Genomic DNA, 17,992 nt, shown 5'->3' with positions numbered 1-17,992 from the left:
GCTAGTTGCCTCCAGGAGGCCACAAGAGGGAGACAAGGGACTGCAAAATGGAAAATAGGCATCCACCAACTTTACAGACAACTTCTCCTTGCTCCTACAACCTCCATCCTTGCACAGTTTGTTATTCTTCTAGGTAACATAGTAACAAATCCAAATTGCTGCTCTCTTTGTAGGCAAGCAAGGCTTTGTTGCAACTGCAATTCTTACTTCTTCTTGAAATGTAGGGACGACAGTACATTCCATCACATCCATCTAGTGTACACAGGTAGGTCCATTGTGGCGGGCAGGCGAGCGGGCGGGCTGCTTTATTGGCTGTTTGCTGTTCCCCTACTCCACTCCACTATTTGACTGTTGTGCTGCATCAATCAATCAATCAATCAATCAATCAATCAATCAATCAATCAATCAGTGGCTGGCTCAGGTGCAGCTCTTTAACTTACCTAAAAGGGAGGGCGGAGAGAAGACAAGGAAGGTGAATGAGGTGTTCCAATGTGAAATGCCGGAAACACAGAAACACAGACGACACACAACAAGAGGTGGCAATCTATTCATTAATTGCATTTAATCAATGAGCTCATTATCACTCATGCATTGTCCAACAGGTGTTGAAATAATGGGATTAAAAGGGGAGATCCCTTCAGAAAGACAGAAACAATAGCAAAGACAAAAAACACTTTTGGAATCTGCTTTTAGTCAACACATAAGGAAAGGGTGCACCGGTCCTGGAAATACTGCAATACCAGGTCAATGCGTGGAGTGGACAGAGCAAGCTCTATTTCCATCTCCCTGTTCTAAAAATCCATTTAATATATGGTCCCCAGATAGGGGACGTATCAGATATTAAACTGATAAGAACAGATACTACACTTGATCTTAGCCAAAAGGCCGAGAAGCGATAACCCGAACGGGCCGCGCGTTGCCCGAGCCTGCCCGATACTGCTGTTCAGCCCTTGCAGCGATTCAGCCTACTTCTAGGCAATTCCATGGGGCCCTGCAGGCTCACACACTCACAGCTACACGGGAGGTGAATAAAGGCCGGAGAGGAAGCCAGACAGGATTTGCTTCTTTTGCTTGCACCACAATGCAGTGCTGAAAGAGGAGGAATCTACATAAAAACGCCTTCCTGGCAACGCCCAAATGCCCTGCTGCCATGCAGATAAACACTGGCAGCGGCAGCAAGTGCATGCCCACAGCCACCCCTTGTTCCTTCACACCTTGTATCAGCTGTAATCCAGTCCAGTCCAGTGCTGCCTGCTGAGCAGCACTGACCAACACTGCCTGGGCCCAGGCTTTTATCTCTGAGGCCCCATTATGATGTCAGAAAGCTGGCTCTGGAATCCTGAGGGCTCCACTATGACACGTGCAAAGTTCCGTCTGAACTTTATATAAGACGGTGAGGCTCAGTCAGTCACTCAGTGTTGCCTGAGAGGGCAACACTGCAACAGCCGGCCGCCAGGCTGTCTTTTTTTTGCACAGCTAGTTGCCTCCAGGAGGCCACAAGAGGGAGACAAGGGACTGCAAAATGGAAAATAGGCATCCACCAACTTTACAGACAACTTCTCCTTGCTCCTACAACCTCCATCCTTGCACAGTTTGTTATTCTTCTAGGTAACATAGTAACAAATCCAAATTGCTGCTCTCTTTGTAGGCAAGCAAGGCTTTGTTGCAACTGCAATTCTTACTTCTTCTTGAAATGTAGGGACGACAGTACATTCCATCACATCCATCTAGTGTACACAGGTAGGTCCATTGTGGCGGGCAGGCGAGCGGGCGGGCTGCTTTATTGGCTGTTTGCTGTTCCCCTACTCCACTCCACTATTTGACTGTTGTGCTGCATCAATCAATCAATCAATCAATCAATCAATCAATCAATCAATCAATCAATCAATCAATCAATCAGTGGCTGGCTCAGGTGCAGCTCTTTAACTTACCTAAAAGGGAGGGCGGAGAGAAGACAAGGAAGGTGAATGAGGTGTTCCAATGTGAAATGCCGGAAACACAGAAACACAGACGACACACAACAAGAGGTGGCAATCTATTCATTAATTGCATTTAATCAATGAGCTCATTATCACTCATGCATTGTCCAACAGGTGTTGAAATAATGGGATTAAAAGGGGAGATCCCTTCAGAAAGACAGAAACAATAGCAAAGACAAAAAACACTTTTGGAATCTGCTTTTAGTCAACACATAAGGAAAGGGTGCACCGGTCCTGGAAATACTGCAATACCAGGTCAATGCGTGGAGTGGACAGAGCAAGCTCTATTTCCATCTCCCTGTTCTAAAAATCCATTTAATATATGGTCCCCAGATAGGGGACGTATCAGATATTAAACTGATAAGAACAGATACTACACTTGATCTTAGCCAAAAGGCCGAGAAGCGATAACCCGAACGGGCCGCGCGTTGCCCGAGCCTGCCCGATACTGCTGTTCAGCCCTTGCAGCGATTCAGCCTACTTCTAGGCAATTCCATGGGGCCCTGCAGGCTCACACACTCACAGCTACACGGGAGGTGAATAAAGGCCGGAGAGGAAGCCAGACAGGATTTGCTTCTTTTGCTTGCACCACAATGCAGTGCTGAAAGAGGAGGAATCTACATAAAAACGCCTTCCTGGCAACGCCCAAATGCCCTGCTGCCATGCAGATAAACACTGGCAGCGGCAGCAAGTGCATGCCCACAGCCACCCCTTGTTCCTTCACACCTTGTATCAGCTGTAATCCAGTCCAGTCCAGTGCTGCCTGCTGAGCAGCACTGACCAACACTGCCTGGGCCCAGGCTTTTATCTCTGAGGCCCCATTATGATGTCAGAAAGCTGGCTCTGGAATCCTGAGGGCTCCACTATGACACGTGCAAAGTTCCGTCTGAACTTTATATAAGACGGTGAGGCTCAGTCAGTCACTCAGTGTTGCCTGAGAGGGCAACACTGCAACAGCCGGCCGCCAGGCTGTCTTTTTTTTGCACAGCTAGTTGCCTCCAGGAGGCCACAAGAGGGAGACAAGGGACTGCAAAATGGAAAATAGGCATCCACCAACTTTACAGACAACTTCTCCTTGCTCCTACAACCTCCATCCTTGCACAGTTTGTTATTCTTCTAGGTAACATAGTAACAAATCCAAATTGCTGCTCTCTTTGTAGGCAAGCAAGGCTTTGTTGCAACTGCAATTCTTACTTCTTCTTGAAATGTAGGGACGACAGTACATTCCATCACATCCATCTAGTGTACACAGGTAGGTCCATTGTGGCGGGCAGGCGAGCGGGCGGGCTGCTTTATTGGCTGTTTGCTGTTCCCCTACTCCACTCCACTATTTGACTGTTGTGCTGCATCAATCAATCAATCAATCAATCAATCAATCAATCAATCAATCAATCAATCAGTGGCTGGCTCAGGTGCAGCTCTTTAACTTACCTAAAAGGGAGGGCGGAGAGAAGACAAGGAAGGTGAATGAGGTGTTCCAATGTGAAATGCCGGAAACACAGAAACACAGACGACACACAACAAGAGGTGGCAATCTATTCATTAATTGCATTTAATCAATGAGCTCATTATCACTCATGCATTGTCCAACAGGTGTTGAAATAATGGGATTAAAAGGGGAGATCCCTTCAGAAAGACAGAAACAATAGCAAAGACAAAAAACACTTTTGGAATCTGCTTTTAGTCAACACATAAGGAAAGGGTGCACCGGTCCTGGAAATACTGCAATACCAGGTCAATGCGTGGAGTGGACAGAGCAAGCTCTATTTCCATCTCCCTGTTCTAAAAATCCATTTAATATATGGTCCCCAGATAGGGGACGTATCAGATATTAAACTGATAAGAACAGATACTACACTTGATCTTAGCCAAAAGGCCGAGAAGCGATAACCCGAACGGGCCGCGCGTTGCCCGAGCCTGCCCGATACTGCTGTTCAGCCCTTGCAGCGATTCAGCCTACTTCTAGGCAATTCCATGGGGCCCTGCAGGCTCACACACTCACAGCTACACGGGAGGTGAATAAAGGCCGGAGAGGAAGCCAGACAGGATTTGCTTCTTTTGCTTGCACCACAATGCAGTGCTGAAAGAGGAGGAATCTACATAAAAACGCCTTCCTGGCAACGCCCAAATGCCCTGCTGCCATGCAGATAAACACTGGCAGCGGCAGCAAGTGCATGCCCACAGCCACCCCTTGTTCCTTCACACCTTGTATCAGCTGTAATCCAGTCCAGTCCAGTGCTGCCTGCTGAGCAGCACTGACCAACACTGCCTGGGCCCAGGCTTTTATCTCTGAGGCCCCATTATGATGTCAGAAAGCTGGCTCTGGAATCCTGAGGGCTCCACTATGACACGTGCAAAGTTCCGTCTGAACTTTATATAAGACGGTGAGGCTCAGTCAGTCACTCAGTGTTGCCTGAGAGGGCAACACTGCAACAGCCGGCCGCCAGGCTGTCTTTTTTTTGCACAGCTAGTTGCCTCCAGGAGGCCACAAGAGGGAGACAAGGGACTGCAAAATGGAAAATAGGCATCCACCAACTTTACAGACAACTTCTCCTTGCTCCTACAACCTCCATCCTTGCACAGTTTGTTATTCTTCTAGGTAACATAGTAACAAATCCAAATTGCTGCTCTCTTTGTAGGCAAGCAAGGCTTTGTTGCAACTGCAATTCTTACTTCTTCTTGAAATGTAGGGACGACAGTACATTCCATCACATCCATCTAGTGTACACAGGTAGGTCCATTGTGGCGGGCAGGCGAGCGGGCGGGCTGCTTTATTGGCTGTTTGCTGTTCCCCTACTCCACTCCACTATTTGACTGTTGTGCTGCATCAATCAATCAATCAATCAATCAATCAATCAATCAATCAATCAGTGGCTGGCTCAGGTGCAGCTCTTTAACTTACCTAAAAGGGAGGGCGGAGAGAAGACAAGGAAGGTGAATGAGGTGTTCCAATGTGAAATGCCGGAAACACAGAAACACAGACGACACACAACAAGAGGTGGCAATCTATTCATTAATTGCATTTAATCAATGAGCTCATTATCACTCATGCATTGTCCAACAGGTGTTGAAATAATGGGATTAAAAGGGGAGATCCCTTCAGAAAGACAGAAACAATAGCAAAGACAAAAAACACTTTTGGAATCTGCTTTTAGTCAACACATAAGGAAAGGGTGCACCGGTCCTGGAAATACTGCAATACCAGGTCAATGCGTGGAGTGGACAGAGCAAGCTCTATTTCCATCTCCCTGTTCTAAAAATCCATTTAATATATGGTCCCCAGATAGGGGACGTATCAGATATTAAACTGATAAGAACAGATACTACACTTGATCTTAGCCAAAAGGCCGAGAAGCGATAACCCGAACGGGCCGCGCGTTGCCCGAGCCTGCCCGATACTGCTGTTCAGCCCTTGCAGCGATTCAGCCTACTTCTAGGCAATTCCATGGGGCCCTGCAGGCTCACACACTCACAGCTACACGGGAGGTGAATAAAGGCCGGAGAGGAAGCCAGACAGGATTTGCTTCTTTTGCTTGCACCACAATGCAGTGCTGAAAGAGGAGGAATCTACATAAAAACACCTTCCTGGCAACGCCCAAATGCCCTGCTGCCATGCAGATAAACACTGGCAGCGGCAGCAAGTGCATGCCCACAGCCACCCCTTGTTCCTTCACACCTTGTATCAGCTGTAATCCAGTCCAGTCCAGTGCTGCCTGCTGAGCAGCACTGACCAACACTGCCTGGGCCCAGGCTTTTATCTCTGAGGCCCCATTATGATGTCAGAAAGCTGGCTCTGGAATCCTGAGGGCTCCACTATGACACGTGCAAAGTTCCGTCTGAACTTTATATAAGACGGTGAGGCTCAGTCAGTCACTCAGTGTTGCCTGAGAGGGCAACACTGCAACAGCCGGCCGCCAGGCTGTCTTTTTTTTGCACAGCTAGTTGCCTCCAGGAGGCCACAAGAGGGAGACAAGGGACTGCAAAATGGAAAATAGGCATCCACCAACTTTACAGACAACTTCTCCTTGCTCCTACAACCTCCATCCTTGCACAGTTTGTTATTCTTCTAGGTAACATAGTAACAAATCCAAATTGCTGCTCTCTTTGTAGGCAAGCAAGGCTTTGTTGCAACTGCAATTCTTACTTCTTCTTGAAATGTAGGGACGACAGTACATTCCATCACATCCATCTAGTGTACACAGGTAGGTCCATTGTGGCGGGCAGGCGAGCGGGCGGGCTGCTTTATTGGCTGTTTGCTGTTCCCCTACTCCACTCCACTATTTGACTGTTGTGCTGCATCAATCAATCAATCAATCAATCAATCAATCAATCAATCAATCAATCAATCAATCAATCAGTGGCTGGCTCAGGTGCAGCTCTTTAACTTACCTAAAAGGGAGGGCGGAGAGAAGACAAGGAAGGTGAATGAGGTGTTCCAATGTGAAATGCCGGAAACACAGAAACACAGACGACACACAACAAGAGGTGGCAATCTATTCATTAATTGCATTTAATCAATGAGCTCATTATCACTCATGCATTGTCCAACAGGTGTTGAAATAATGGGATTAAAAGGGGAGATCCCTTCAGAAAGACAGAAACAATAGCAAAGACAAAAAACACTTTTGGAATCTGCTTTTAGTCAACACATAAGGAAAGGGTGCACCGGTCCTGGAAATACTGCAATACCAGGTCAATGCGTGGAGTGGACAGAGCAAGCTCTATTTCCATCTCCCTGTTCTAAAAATCCATTTAATATATGGTCCCCAGATAGGGGACGTATCAGATATTAAACTGATAAGAACAGATACTACACTTGATCTTAGCCAAAAGGCCGAGAAGCGATAACCCGAACGGGCCGCGCGTTGCCCGAGCCTGCCCAATACTGCTGTTCAGCCCTTGCAGCGATTCAGCCTACTTCTAGGCAATTCCATGGGGCCCTGCAGGCTCACACACTCACAGCTACACGGGAGGTGAATAAAGGCCGGAGAGGAAGCCAGACAGGATTTGCTTCTTTTGCTTGCACCACAATGCAGTGCTGAAAGAGGAGGAATCTACATAAAAACGCCTTCCTGGCAACGCCCAAATGCCCTGCTGCCATGCAGATAAACACTGGCAGCGGCAGCAAGTGCATGCCCACAGCCACCCCTTGTTCCTTCACACCTTGTATCAGCTGTAATCCAGTCCAGTCCAGTGCTGCCTGCTGAGCAGCACTGACCAACACTGCCTGGGCCCAGGCTTTTATCTCTGAGGCCCCATTATGATGTCAGAAAGCTGGCTCTGGAATCCTGAGGGCTCCACTATGACACGTGCAAAGTTCCGTCTGAACTTTATATAAGACGGTGAGGCTCAGTCAGTCACTCAGTGTTGCCTGAGAGGGCAACACTGCAACAGCCGGCCGCCAGGCTGTCTTTTTTTTGCACAGCTAGTTGCCTCCAGGAGGCCACAAGAGGGAGACAAGGGACTGCAAAATGGAAAATAGGCATCCACCAACTTTACAGACAACTTCTCCTTGCTCCTACAACCTCCATCCTTGCACAGTTTGTTATTCTTCTAGGTAACATAGTAACAAATCCAAATTGCTGCTCTCTTTGTAGGCAAGCAAGGCTTTGTTGCAACTGCAATTCTTACTTCTTCTTGAAATGTAGGGACGACAGTACATTCCATCACATCCATCTAGTGTACACAGGTAGGTCCATTGTGGCGGGCAGGCGAGCGGGCGGGCTGCTTTATTGGCTGTTTGCTGTTCCCCTACTCCACTCCACTATTTGACTGTTGTGCTGCATCAATCAATCAATCAATCAATCAATCAATCAATCAATCAATCAGTGGCTGGCTCAGGTGCAGCTCTTTAACTTACCTAAAAGGGAGGGCGGAGAGAAGACAAGGAAGGTGAATGAGGTGTTCCAATGTGAAATGCCGGAAACACAGAAACACAGACGACACACAACAAGAGGTGGCAATCTATTCATTAATTGCATTTAATCAATGAGCTCATTATCACTCATGCATTGTCCAACAGGTGTTGAAATAATGGGATTAAAAGGGGAGATCCCTTCAGAAAGACAGAAACAATAGCAAAGACAAAAAACACTTTTGGAATCTGCTTTTAGTCAACACATAAGGAAAGGGTGCACCGGTCCTGGAAATACTGCAATACCAGGTCAATGCGTGGAGTGGACAGAGCAAGCTCTATTTCCATCTCCCTGTTCTAAAAATCCATTTAATATATGGTCCCCAGATAGGGGACGTATCAGATATTAAACTGATAAGAACAGATACTACACTTGATCTTAGCCAAAAGGCCGAGAAGCGATAACCCGAACGGGCCGCGCGTTGCCCGAGCCTGCCCGATACTGCTGTTCAGCCCTTGCAGCGATTCAGCCTACTTCTAGGCAATTCCATGGGGCCCTGCAGGCTCACACACTCACAGCTACACGGGAGGTGAATAAAGGCCGGAGAGGAAGCCAGACAGGATTTGCTTCTTTTGCTTGCACCACAATGCAGTGCTGAAAGAGGAGGAATCTACATAAAAACGCCTTCCTGGCAACGCCCAAATGCCCTGCTGCCATGCAGATAAACACTGGCAGCGGCAGCAAGTGCATGCCCACAGCCACCCCTTGTTCCTTCACACCTTGTATCAGCTGTAATCCAGTCCAGTCCAGTGCTGCCTGCTGAGCAGCACTGACCAACACTGCCTGGGCCCAGGCTTTTATCTCTGAGGCCCCATTATGATGTCAGAAAGCTGGCTCTGGAATCCTGAGGGCTCCACTATGACACGTGCAAAGTTCCGTCTGAACTTTATATAAGACGGTGAGGCTCAGTCAGTCACTCAGTGTTGCCTGAGAGGGCAACACTGCAACAGCCGGCCGCCAGGCTGTCTTTTTTTTGCACAGCTAGTTGCCTCCAGGAGGCCACAAGAGGGAGACAAGGGACTGCAAAATGGAAAATAGGCATCCACCAACTTTACAGACAACTTCTCCTTGCTCCTACAACCTCCATCCTTGCACAGTTTGTTATTCTTCTAGGTAACATAGTAACAAATCCAAATTGCTGCTCTCTTTGTAGGCAAGCAAGGCTTTGTTGCAACTGCAATTCTTACTTCTTCTTGAAATGTAGGGACGACAGTACATTCCATCACATCCATCTAGTGTACACAGGTAGGTCCATTGTGGCGGGCAGGCGAGCGGGCGGGCTGCTTTATTGGCTGTTTGCTGTTCCCCTACTCCACTCCACTATTTGACTGTTGTGCTGCATCAATCAATCAATCAATCAATCAATCAATCAATCAATCAATCAGTGGCTGGCTCAGGTGCAGCTCTTTAACTTACCTAAAAGGGAGGGCGGAGAGAAGACAAGGAAGGTGAATGAGGTGTTCCAATGTGAAATGCCGGAAACACAGAAACACAGACGACACACAACAAGAGGTGGCAATCTATTCATTAATTGCATTTAATCAATGAGCTCATTATCACTCATGCATTGTCCAACAGGTGTTGAAATAATGGGATTAAAAGGGGAGATCCCTTCAGAAAGACAGAAACAATAGCAAAGACAAAAAACACTTTTGGAATCTGCTTTTAGTCAACACATAAGGAAAGGGTGCACCGGTCCTGGAAATACTGCAATACCAGGTCAATGTGTGGAGTGGACAGAGCAAGCTCTATTTCCATCTCCCTGTTCTAAAAATCCATTTAATATATGGTCCCCAGATAGGGGACGTATCAGATATTAAACTGATAAGAACAGATACTACACTTGATCTTAGCCAAAAGGCCGAGAAGCGATAACCCGAACGGGCCGCGCGTTGCCCGAGCCTGCCCGATACTGCTGTTCAGCCCTTGCAGCGATTCAGCCTACTTCTAGGCAATTCCATGGGGCCCTGCAGGCTCACACACTCACAGCTAGAAGCCAGACAGGATTTGCTTCTTTTGCTTGCACCACAATGCAGTGCTGAAAGAGGAGGAATCTACATAAAAACGCCTTCCTGGCAACGCCCAAATGCCCTGCTGCCATGCAGATAAACACTGGCAGCGGCAGCAAGTGCATGCCCACAGCCACCCCTTGTTCCTTCACACCTTGTATCAGCTGTAATCCAGTCCAGTCCAGTGCTGCCTGCTGAGCAGCACTGACCAACACTGCCTGGGCCCAGGCTTTTATCTCTGAGGCCCCATTATGATGTCAGAAAGCTGGCTCTGGAATCCTGAGGGCTCCACTATGACACGTGCAAAGTTCCGTCTGAACTTTATATAAGACGGTGAGGCTCAGTCAGTCACTCAGTGTTGCCTGAGAGGGCAACACTGCAACAGCCGGCCGCCAGGCTGTCTTTTTTTTGCACAGCTAGTTGCCTCCAGGAGGCCACAAGAGGGAGACAAGGGACTGCAAAATGGAAAATAGGCATCCACCAACTTTACAGACAACTTCTCCTTGCTCCTACAACCTCCATCCTTGCACAGTTTGTTATTCTTCTAGGTAACATAGTAACAAATCCAAATTGCTGCTCTCTTTGTAGGCAAGCAAGGCTTTGTTGCAACTGCAATTCTTACTTCTTCTTGAAATGTAGGGACGACAGTACATTCCATCACATCCATCTAGTGTACACAGGTAGGTCCATTGTGGCGGGCAGGCGAGCGGGCGGGCTGCTTTATTGGCTGTTTGCTGTTCCCCTACTCCACTCCACTATTTGACTGTTGTGCTGCATCAATCAATCAATCAATCAATCAATCAATCAATCAATCAATCAATCAATCAGTGGCTGGCTCAGGTGCAGCTCTTTAACTTACCTAAAAGGGAGGGCGGAGAGAAGACAAGGAAGGTGAATGAGGTGTTCCAATGTGAAATGCCGGAAACACAGAAACACAGACGACACACAACAAGAGGTGGCAATCTATTCATTAATTGCATTTAATCAATGAGCTCATTATCACTCATGCATTGTCCAACAGGTGTTGAAATAATGGGATTAAAAGGGGAGATCCCTTCAGAAAGACAGAAACAATAGCAAAGACAAAAAACACTTTTGGAATCTGCTTTTAGTCAACACATAAGGAAAGGGTGCACCGGTCCTGGAAATACTGCAATACCAGGTCAATGCGTGGAGTGGACAGAGCAAGCTCTATTTCCATCTCCCTGTTCTAAAAATCCATTTAATATATGGTCCCCAGATAGGGGACGTATCAGATATTAAACTGATAAGAACAGATACTACACTTGATCTTAGCCAAAAGGCCGAGAAGCGATAACCCGAACGGGCCGCGCGTTGCCCGAGCCTGCCCGATACTGCTGTTCAGCCCTTGCAGCGATTCAGCCTACTTCTAGGCAATTCCATGGGGCCCTGCAGGCTCACACACTCACAGCTACACGGGAGGTGAATAAAGGCCGGAGAGGAAGCCAGACAGGATTTGCTTCTTTTGCTTGCACCACAATGCAGTGCTGAAAGAGGAGGAATCTACATAAAAACGCCTTCCTGGCAGCGCCCAAATGCCCTGCTGCCATGCAGATAAACACTGGCAGCGGCAGCAAGTGCATGCCCACAGCCACCCCTTGTTCCTTCACACCTTGTATCAGCTGTAATCCAGTCCAGTCCAGTGCTGCCTGCTGAGCAGCACTGACCAACACTGCCTGGGCCCAGGCTTTTATCTCTGAGGCCCCATTATGATGTCAGAAAGCTGGCTCTGGAATCCTGAGGGCTCCACTATGACACGTGCAAAGTTCCGTCTGAACTTTATATAAGACGGTGAGGCTCAGTCAGTCACTCAGTGTTGCCTGAGAGGGCAACACTGCAACAGCCGGCCGCCAGGCTGTCTTTTTTTTGCACAGCTAGTTGCCTCCAGGAGGCCACAAGAGGGAGACAAGGGACTGCAAAATGGAAAATAGGCATCCACCAACTTTACAGACAACTTCTCCTTGCTCCTACAACCTCCATCCTTGCACAGTTTGTTATTCTTCTAGGTAACATAGTAACAAATCCAAATTGCTGCTCTCTTTGTAGGCAAGCAAGGCTTTGTTGCAACTGCAATTCTTACTTCTTCTTGAAATGTAGGGACGACAGTACATTCCATCACATCCATCTAGTGTACACAGGTAGGTCCATTGTGGCGGGCAGGCGAGCGGGCGGGCTGCTTTATTGGCTGTTTGCTGTTCCCCTACTCCACTCCACTATTTGACTGTTGTGCTGCATCAATCAATCAATCAATCAATCAATCAATCAATCAATCAATCAATCAATCAGTGGCTGGCTCAGGTGCAGCTCTTTAACTTACCTAAAAGGGAGGGCGGAGAGAAGACAAGGAAGGTGAATGAGGTGTTCCAATGTGAAATGCCGGAAACACAGAAACACAGACGACACACAACAAGAGGTGGCAATCTATTCATTAATTGCATTTAATCAATGAGCTCATTATCACTCATGCATTGTCCAACAGGTGTTGAAATAATGGGATTAAAAGGGGAGATCCCTTCAGAAAGACAGAAACAATAGCAAAGACAAAAAACACTTTTGGAATCTGCTTTTAGTCAACACATAAGGAAAGGGTGCACCGGTCCTGGAAATACTGCAATACCAGGTCAATGCGTGGAGTGGACAGAGCAAGCTCTATTTCCATCTCCCTGTTCTAAAAATCCATTTAATATATGGTCCCCAGATAGGGGACGTATCAGATATTAAACTGATAAGAACAGATACTACACTTGATCTTAGCCAAAAGGCCGAGAAGCGATAACCCGAACGGGCCGCGCGTTGCCCGAGCCTGCCCGATACTGCTGTTCAGCCCTTGCAGCGATTCAGCCTACTTCTAGGCAATTCCATGGGGCCCTGCAGGCTCACACACTCACAGCTACACGGGAGGTGAATAAAGGCCGGAGAGGAAGCCAGACAGGATTTGCTTCTTTTGCTTGCACCACAATGCAGTGCTGAAAGAGGAGGAATCTACATAAAAACGTCTTCCTGGCAACGCCCAAATGCCCTGCTGCCATGCAGATAAACACTGGCAGCGGCAGCAAGTGCATGCCCACAGCCACCCCTTGTTCCTTCACACCTTGTATCAGCTGTAATCCAGTCCAGTCCAGTGCTGCCTGCTGAGCAGCACTGACCAACACTGCCTGGGCCCAGGCTTTTATCTCTGAGGCCCCATTATGATGTCAGAAAGCTGGCTCTGGAATCCTGAGGGCTCCACTATGACACGTGCAAAGTTCCGTCTGAACTTTATATAAGACGGTGAGGCTCAGTCAGTCACTCAGTGTTGCCTGAGAGGGCAACACTGCAACAGCCGGCCGCCAGGCTGTCTTTTTTTTGCACAGCTAGTTGCCTCCAGGAGGCCACAAGAGGGAGACAAGGGACTGCAAAATGGAAAATAGGCATCCACCAACTTTACAGACAACTTCTCCTTGCTCCTACAACCTCCATCCTTGCACAGTTTGTTATTCTTCTAGGTAACATAGTAACAAATCCAAATTGCTGCTCTCTTTGTAGGCAAGCAAGGCTTTGTTGCAACTGCAATTCTTACTTCTTCTTGAAATGTAGGGACGACAGTACATTCCATCACATCCATCTAGTGTACACAGGTAGGTCCATTGTGGCGGGCAGGCGAGCGGGCGGGCTGCTTTATTGGCTGTTTGCTGTTCCCCTACTCCACTCCACTATTTGACTGTTGTGCTGCATCAATCAATCAATCAATCAATCAATCAATCAATCAATCAATCAATCAATCAATCAGTGGCTGGCTCAGGTGCAGCTCTTTAACGTACCTAAAAGGGAGGGCGGAGAGAAGACAAGGAAGGTGAATGAGGTGTTCCAATGTGAAATGCCGGAAACACAGAAACACAGACGACACACAACAAGAGGTGGCAATCTATTCATTAATTGCATTTAATCAATGAGCTCATTATCACTCATGCATTGTCCAACAGGTGTTGAAATAATGGGATTAAAAGGGGAGATCCCTTCAGAAAGACAGAAACAATAGCAAAGACAAAAAACACTTTTGGAATCTGCTTTTAGTCAACACATAAGGAAAGGGTGCACCGGTCCTGGAAATACTGCAATACCAGGTCAATGCGTGGAGTGGACAGAGCAAGCTCTATTTCCATCTCCCTGTTCTAAAAATCCATTTAATATATGGTCCCCAGATAGGGGACGTATCAGATATTAAACTGATAAGAACAGATACTACACTTGATCTTAGCCAAAAGGCCGAGAAGCGATAACCCGAACGGGCCGCGCGTTGCCCGAGCCTGCCCGATACTGCTGTTCAGCCCTTGCAGCGATTCAGCCTACTTCTAGGCAATTCCATGGGGCCCTGCAGGCTCACACACTCACAGCTACACGGGAGGTGAATAAAGGCCGGAGAGGAAGCCAGACAGGATTTGCTTCTTTTGCTTGCACCACAATGCAGTGCTGAAAGAGGAGGAATCTACATAAAAACGCCTTCCTGGCAACGCCCAAATGCCCTGCTGCCATGCAGATAAACACTGGCAGCGGCAGCAAGTGCATGCCCACAGCCACCCCTTGTTCCTTCACACCTTGTATCAGCTGTAATCCAGTCCAGTCCAGTGCTGCCTGCTGAGCAGCACTGACCAACACTGCCTGGGCCCAGGCTTTTATCTCTGAGGCCCCATTATGATGTCAGAAAGCTGGCTCTGGAATCCTGAGGGCTCCACTATGACACGTGCAAAGTTCCGTCTGAACTTTATATAAGACGGTGAGGCTCAGTCAGTCACTCAGTGTTGCCTGAGAGGGCAACACTGCAACAGCCGGCCGCCAGGCTGTCTTTTTTTTGCACAGCTAGTTGCCTCCAGGAGGCCACAAGAGGGAGACAAGGGACTGCAAAATGGAAAATAGGCATCCACCAACTTTACAGACAACTTCTCCTTGCTCCTACAACCTCCATCCTTGCACAGTTTGTTATTCTTCTAGGTAACATAGTAACAAATCCAAATTGCTGCTCTCTTTGTAGGCAAGCAAGGCTTTGTTGCAACTGCAATTCTTACTTCTTCTTGAAATGTAGGGACGACAGTACATTCCATCACATCCATCTAGTGTACACAGGTAGGTCCATTGTGGCGGGCAGGCGAGCGGGCGGGCTGCTTTATTGGCTGTTTGCTGTTCCCCTACTCCACTCCACTATTTGACTGTTGTGCTGCATCAATCAATCAATCAATCAATCAATCAATCAATCAATCAATCAATCAGTGGCTGGCTCAGGTGCAGCTCTTTAACTTACCTAAAAGGGAGGGCGGAGAGAAGACAAGGAAGGTGAATGAGGTGTTCCAATGTGAAATGCCGGAAACACAGAAACACAGACGACACACAACAAGAGGTGGCAATCTATTCATTAATTGCATTTAATCAATGAGCTCATTATCACTCATGCATTGTCCAACAGGTGTTGAAATAATGGGATTAAAAGGGGAGATCCCTTCAGAAAGACAGAAACAATAGCAAAGACAAAAAACACTTTTGGAATCTGCTTTTAGTCAACACATAAGGAAAGGGTGCACCGGTCCTGGAAATACTGCAATACCAGGTCAATGCGTGGAGTGGACAGAGCAAGCTCTATTTCCATCTCCCTGTTCTAAAAATCCATTTAATATATGGTCCCCAGATAGGGGACGTATCAGATATTAAACTGATAAGAACAGATACTACACTTGATCTTAGCCAAAAGGCCGAGAAGCGATAACCCGAACGGGCCGCGCGTTGCCCGAGCCTGCCCGATACTGCTGTTCAGCCCTTGCAGCGATTCAGCCTACTTCTAGGCAATTCCATGGGGCCCTGCAGGCTCACACACTCACAGCTACACGGGAGGTGAATAAAGGCCGGAGAGGAAGCCAGACAGGATTTGCTTCTTTTGCTTGCACCACAATGCAGTGCTGAAAGAGGAGGAATCTACATAAAAACGCCTTCCTGGCAACGCCCAAATGCCCTGCTGCCATGCAGATAAACACTGGCAGCGGCAGCAAGTGCATGCCCACAGCCACCCCTTGTTCCTTCACACCTTGTATCAGCTGTAATCCAGTCCAGTCCAGTGCTGCCTGCTGAGCAGCACTGACCAACACTGCCTGGGCCCAGGCTTTTATCTCTGAGGCCCCATTATGATGTCAGAAAGCTGGCTCTGGAATCCTGAGGGCTCCACTATGACACGTGCAAAGTTCCGTCTGAACTTTATATAAGACGGTGAGGCTCAGTCAGTCACTCAGTGTTGCCTGAGAGGGCAACACTGCAACAGCCGGCCGCCAGGCTGTCTTTTTTTTGCACAGCTAGTTGCCTCCAGGAGGCCACAAGAGGGAGACAAGGGACTGCAAAATGGAAAATAGGCATCCACCAACTTTACAGACAACTTCTCCTTGCTCCTACAACCTCCATCCTTGCACAGTTTGTTATTCTTCTAGGTAACATAGTAACAAATCCAAATTGCTGCTCTCTTTGTAGGCAAGCAAGGCTTTGTTGCAACTGCAATTCTTACTTCTTCTTGAAATGTAGGGACGACAGTACATTCCATCACATCCATCTAGTGTACACAGGTAGGTCCATTGTGGCGGGCAGGCGAGCGGGCGGGCTGCTTTATTGGCTGTTTGCTGTTCCCCTACTCCACTCCACTATTTGACTGTTGTGCTGCATCAATCAATCAATCAATCAATCAATCAATCAATCAATCAATCAATCAATCAATCAATCAGTGGCTGGCTCAGGTGCAGCTCTTTAACTTACCTAAAAGGGAGGGCGGAGAGAAGACAAGGAAGGTGAATGAGGTGTTCCAATGTGAAATGCCGGAAACACAGAAACACAGACGACACACAACAAGAGGTGGCAATCTATTCATTAATTGCATTTAATCAATGAGCTCATTATCACTCATGCATTGTCCAACAGGTGTTGAAATAATGGGATTAAAAGGGGAGATCCCTTCAGAAAGACAGAAACAATAGCAAAGACAAAAAACACTTTTGGAATCTGCTTTTAGTCAACACATAAGGAAAGGGTGCACCGGTCCTGGAAATACTGCAATACCAGGTCAATGCGTGGAGTGGACAGAGCAAGCTCTATTTCCATCTCCCTGTTCTAAAAATCCATTTAATATATGGTCCCCAGATAGGGGACGTATCAGATATTAAACTGATAAGAACAGATACTACACTTGATCTTAGCCAAAAGGCCGAGAAGCGATAACCCGAACGGGCCGCGCGTTGCCCGAGCCTGCCCGATACTGCTGTTCAGCCCTTGCAGCGATTCAGCCTACTTCTAGGCAATTCCATGGGGCCCTGCAGGCTCACACACTCACAGCTACACGGGAGGTGAATAAAGGCCGGAGAGGAAGCCAGACAGGATTTGCTTCTTTTGCTTGCACCACAATGCAGTGCTGAAAGAGGAGGAATCTACATAAAAACGCCTTCCTGGCAACGCCCAAATGCCCTGCTGCCATGCAGATAAACACTGGCAGCGGCAGCAAGTGCATGCCCACAGCCACCCCTTGTTCCTTCACACCTTGTATCAGCTGTAATCCAGTCCAGTCCAGTGCTGCCTGCTGAGCAGCACTGACCAACACTGCCTGGGCCCAGGCTTTTATCTCTGAGGCCCCATTATGATGTCAGAAAGCTGGCTCTGGAATCCTGAGGGCTCCACTATGACACGTGCAAAGTTCCGTCTGAACTTTATATAAGACGGTGAGGCTCAGTCAGTCACTCAGTGTTGCCTGAGAGGGCAACACTGCAACAGCCGGCCGCCAGGCTGTCTTTTTTTTGCACAGCTAGTTGCCTCCAGGAGGCCACAAGAGGGAGACAAGGGACTGCAAAATGGAAAATAGGCATCCACCAACTTTACAGACAACTTCTCCTTGCTCCTACAACCTCCATCCTTGCACAGTTTGTTATTCTTCTAGGTAACATAGTAACAAATCCAAATTGCTGCTCTCTTTGTAGGCAAGCAAGGCTTTGTTGCAACTGCAATTCTTACTTCTTCTTGAAATGTAGGGACGACAGTACATTCCATCACATCCATCTAGTGTACACAGGTAGGT

General features: G+C 47.7%; 12 non-coding genes across 12 annotated transcripts; all 12 read right to left on the bottom strand.

Moving 5' to 3' along the window:
• Window positions 1-706: 706 nt before the first annotated feature.
• On the bottom strand, window positions 707-897 carry LOC142723382 (U2 spliceosomal RNA). Its single transcript, XR_012875586.1, has one exon. It is a non-coding gene; the product is annotated as a U2 spliceosomal RNA (small nuclear RNA).
• A 1,300-nt stretch (window positions 898-2,197) lies between these two features.
• LOC142723381 (U2 spliceosomal RNA) lies at window positions 2,198-2,388 on the bottom strand. The gene has a single exon (XR_012875585.1). It is a non-coding gene; the product is annotated as a U2 spliceosomal RNA (small nuclear RNA).
• Window positions 2,389-3,676: 1,288 nt separating this feature from the next.
• LOC142723380 (U2 spliceosomal RNA) lies at window positions 3,677-3,867 on the bottom strand. The gene has a single exon (XR_012875584.1). It is a non-coding gene; the product is annotated as a U2 spliceosomal RNA (small nuclear RNA).
• Window positions 3,868-5,147: 1,280 nt separating this feature from the next.
• Window positions 5,148-5,338, bottom strand: LOC142723379 (U2 spliceosomal RNA). Its single transcript, XR_012875583.1, has one exon. It is a non-coding gene; the product is annotated as a U2 spliceosomal RNA (small nuclear RNA).
• A 1,296-nt stretch (window positions 5,339-6,634) lies between these two features.
• Window positions 6,635-6,825, bottom strand: LOC142723378 (U2 spliceosomal RNA). The gene has a single exon (XR_012875582.1). It is a non-coding gene; the product is annotated as a U2 spliceosomal RNA (small nuclear RNA).
• A 1,280-nt stretch (window positions 6,826-8,105) lies between these two features.
• LOC142723377 (U2 spliceosomal RNA) lies at window positions 8,106-8,296 on the bottom strand. The gene has a single exon (XR_012875581.1). It is a non-coding gene; the product is annotated as a U2 spliceosomal RNA (small nuclear RNA).
• Window positions 8,297-9,576: 1,280 nt separating this feature from the next.
• Window positions 9,577-9,767, bottom strand: LOC142723431 (U2 spliceosomal RNA). Its single transcript, XR_012875630.1, has one exon. It is a non-coding gene; the product is annotated as a U2 spliceosomal RNA (small nuclear RNA).
• A 1,261-nt stretch (window positions 9,768-11,028) lies between these two features.
• LOC142723376 (U2 spliceosomal RNA) lies at window positions 11,029-11,219 on the bottom strand. Its single transcript, XR_012875580.1, has one exon. It is a non-coding gene; the product is annotated as a U2 spliceosomal RNA (small nuclear RNA).
• A 1,288-nt stretch (window positions 11,220-12,507) lies between these two features.
• Window positions 12,508-12,698, bottom strand: LOC142723373 (U2 spliceosomal RNA). Its single transcript, XR_012875578.1, has one exon. It is a non-coding gene; the product is annotated as a U2 spliceosomal RNA (small nuclear RNA).
• A 1,292-nt stretch (window positions 12,699-13,990) lies between these two features.
• On the bottom strand, window positions 13,991-14,181 carry LOC142723372 (U2 spliceosomal RNA). Its single transcript, XR_012875577.1, has one exon. It is a non-coding gene; the product is annotated as a U2 spliceosomal RNA (small nuclear RNA).
• A 1,284-nt stretch (window positions 14,182-15,465) lies between these two features.
• Window positions 15,466-15,656, bottom strand: LOC142723371 (U2 spliceosomal RNA). The gene has a single exon (XR_012875576.1). It is a non-coding gene; the product is annotated as a U2 spliceosomal RNA (small nuclear RNA).
• Window positions 15,657-16,952: 1,296 nt separating this feature from the next.
• LOC142723370 (U2 spliceosomal RNA) lies at window positions 16,953-17,143 on the bottom strand. The gene has a single exon (XR_012875575.1). It is a non-coding gene; the product is annotated as a U2 spliceosomal RNA (small nuclear RNA).
• Between the last annotated feature and the right edge of the window lie 849 nt (window positions 17,144-17,992).

Source organism: Rhinoderma darwinii, unplaced genomic scaffold (genome assembly GCF_050947455.1).
Source record: "Rhinoderma darwinii isolate aRhiDar2 unplaced genomic scaffold, aRhiDar2.hap1 Scaffold_549, whole genome shotgun sequence".
In the NCBI taxonomy this organism is placed as follows: Eukaryota; Metazoa; Chordata; class Amphibia; order Anura; family Rhinodermatidae; genus Rhinoderma; species Rhinoderma darwinii.
The sequence above is the reverse complement of the archived record's forward strand: the minus strand, read 5'-3'. Positions and strand labels throughout refer to the sequence as shown.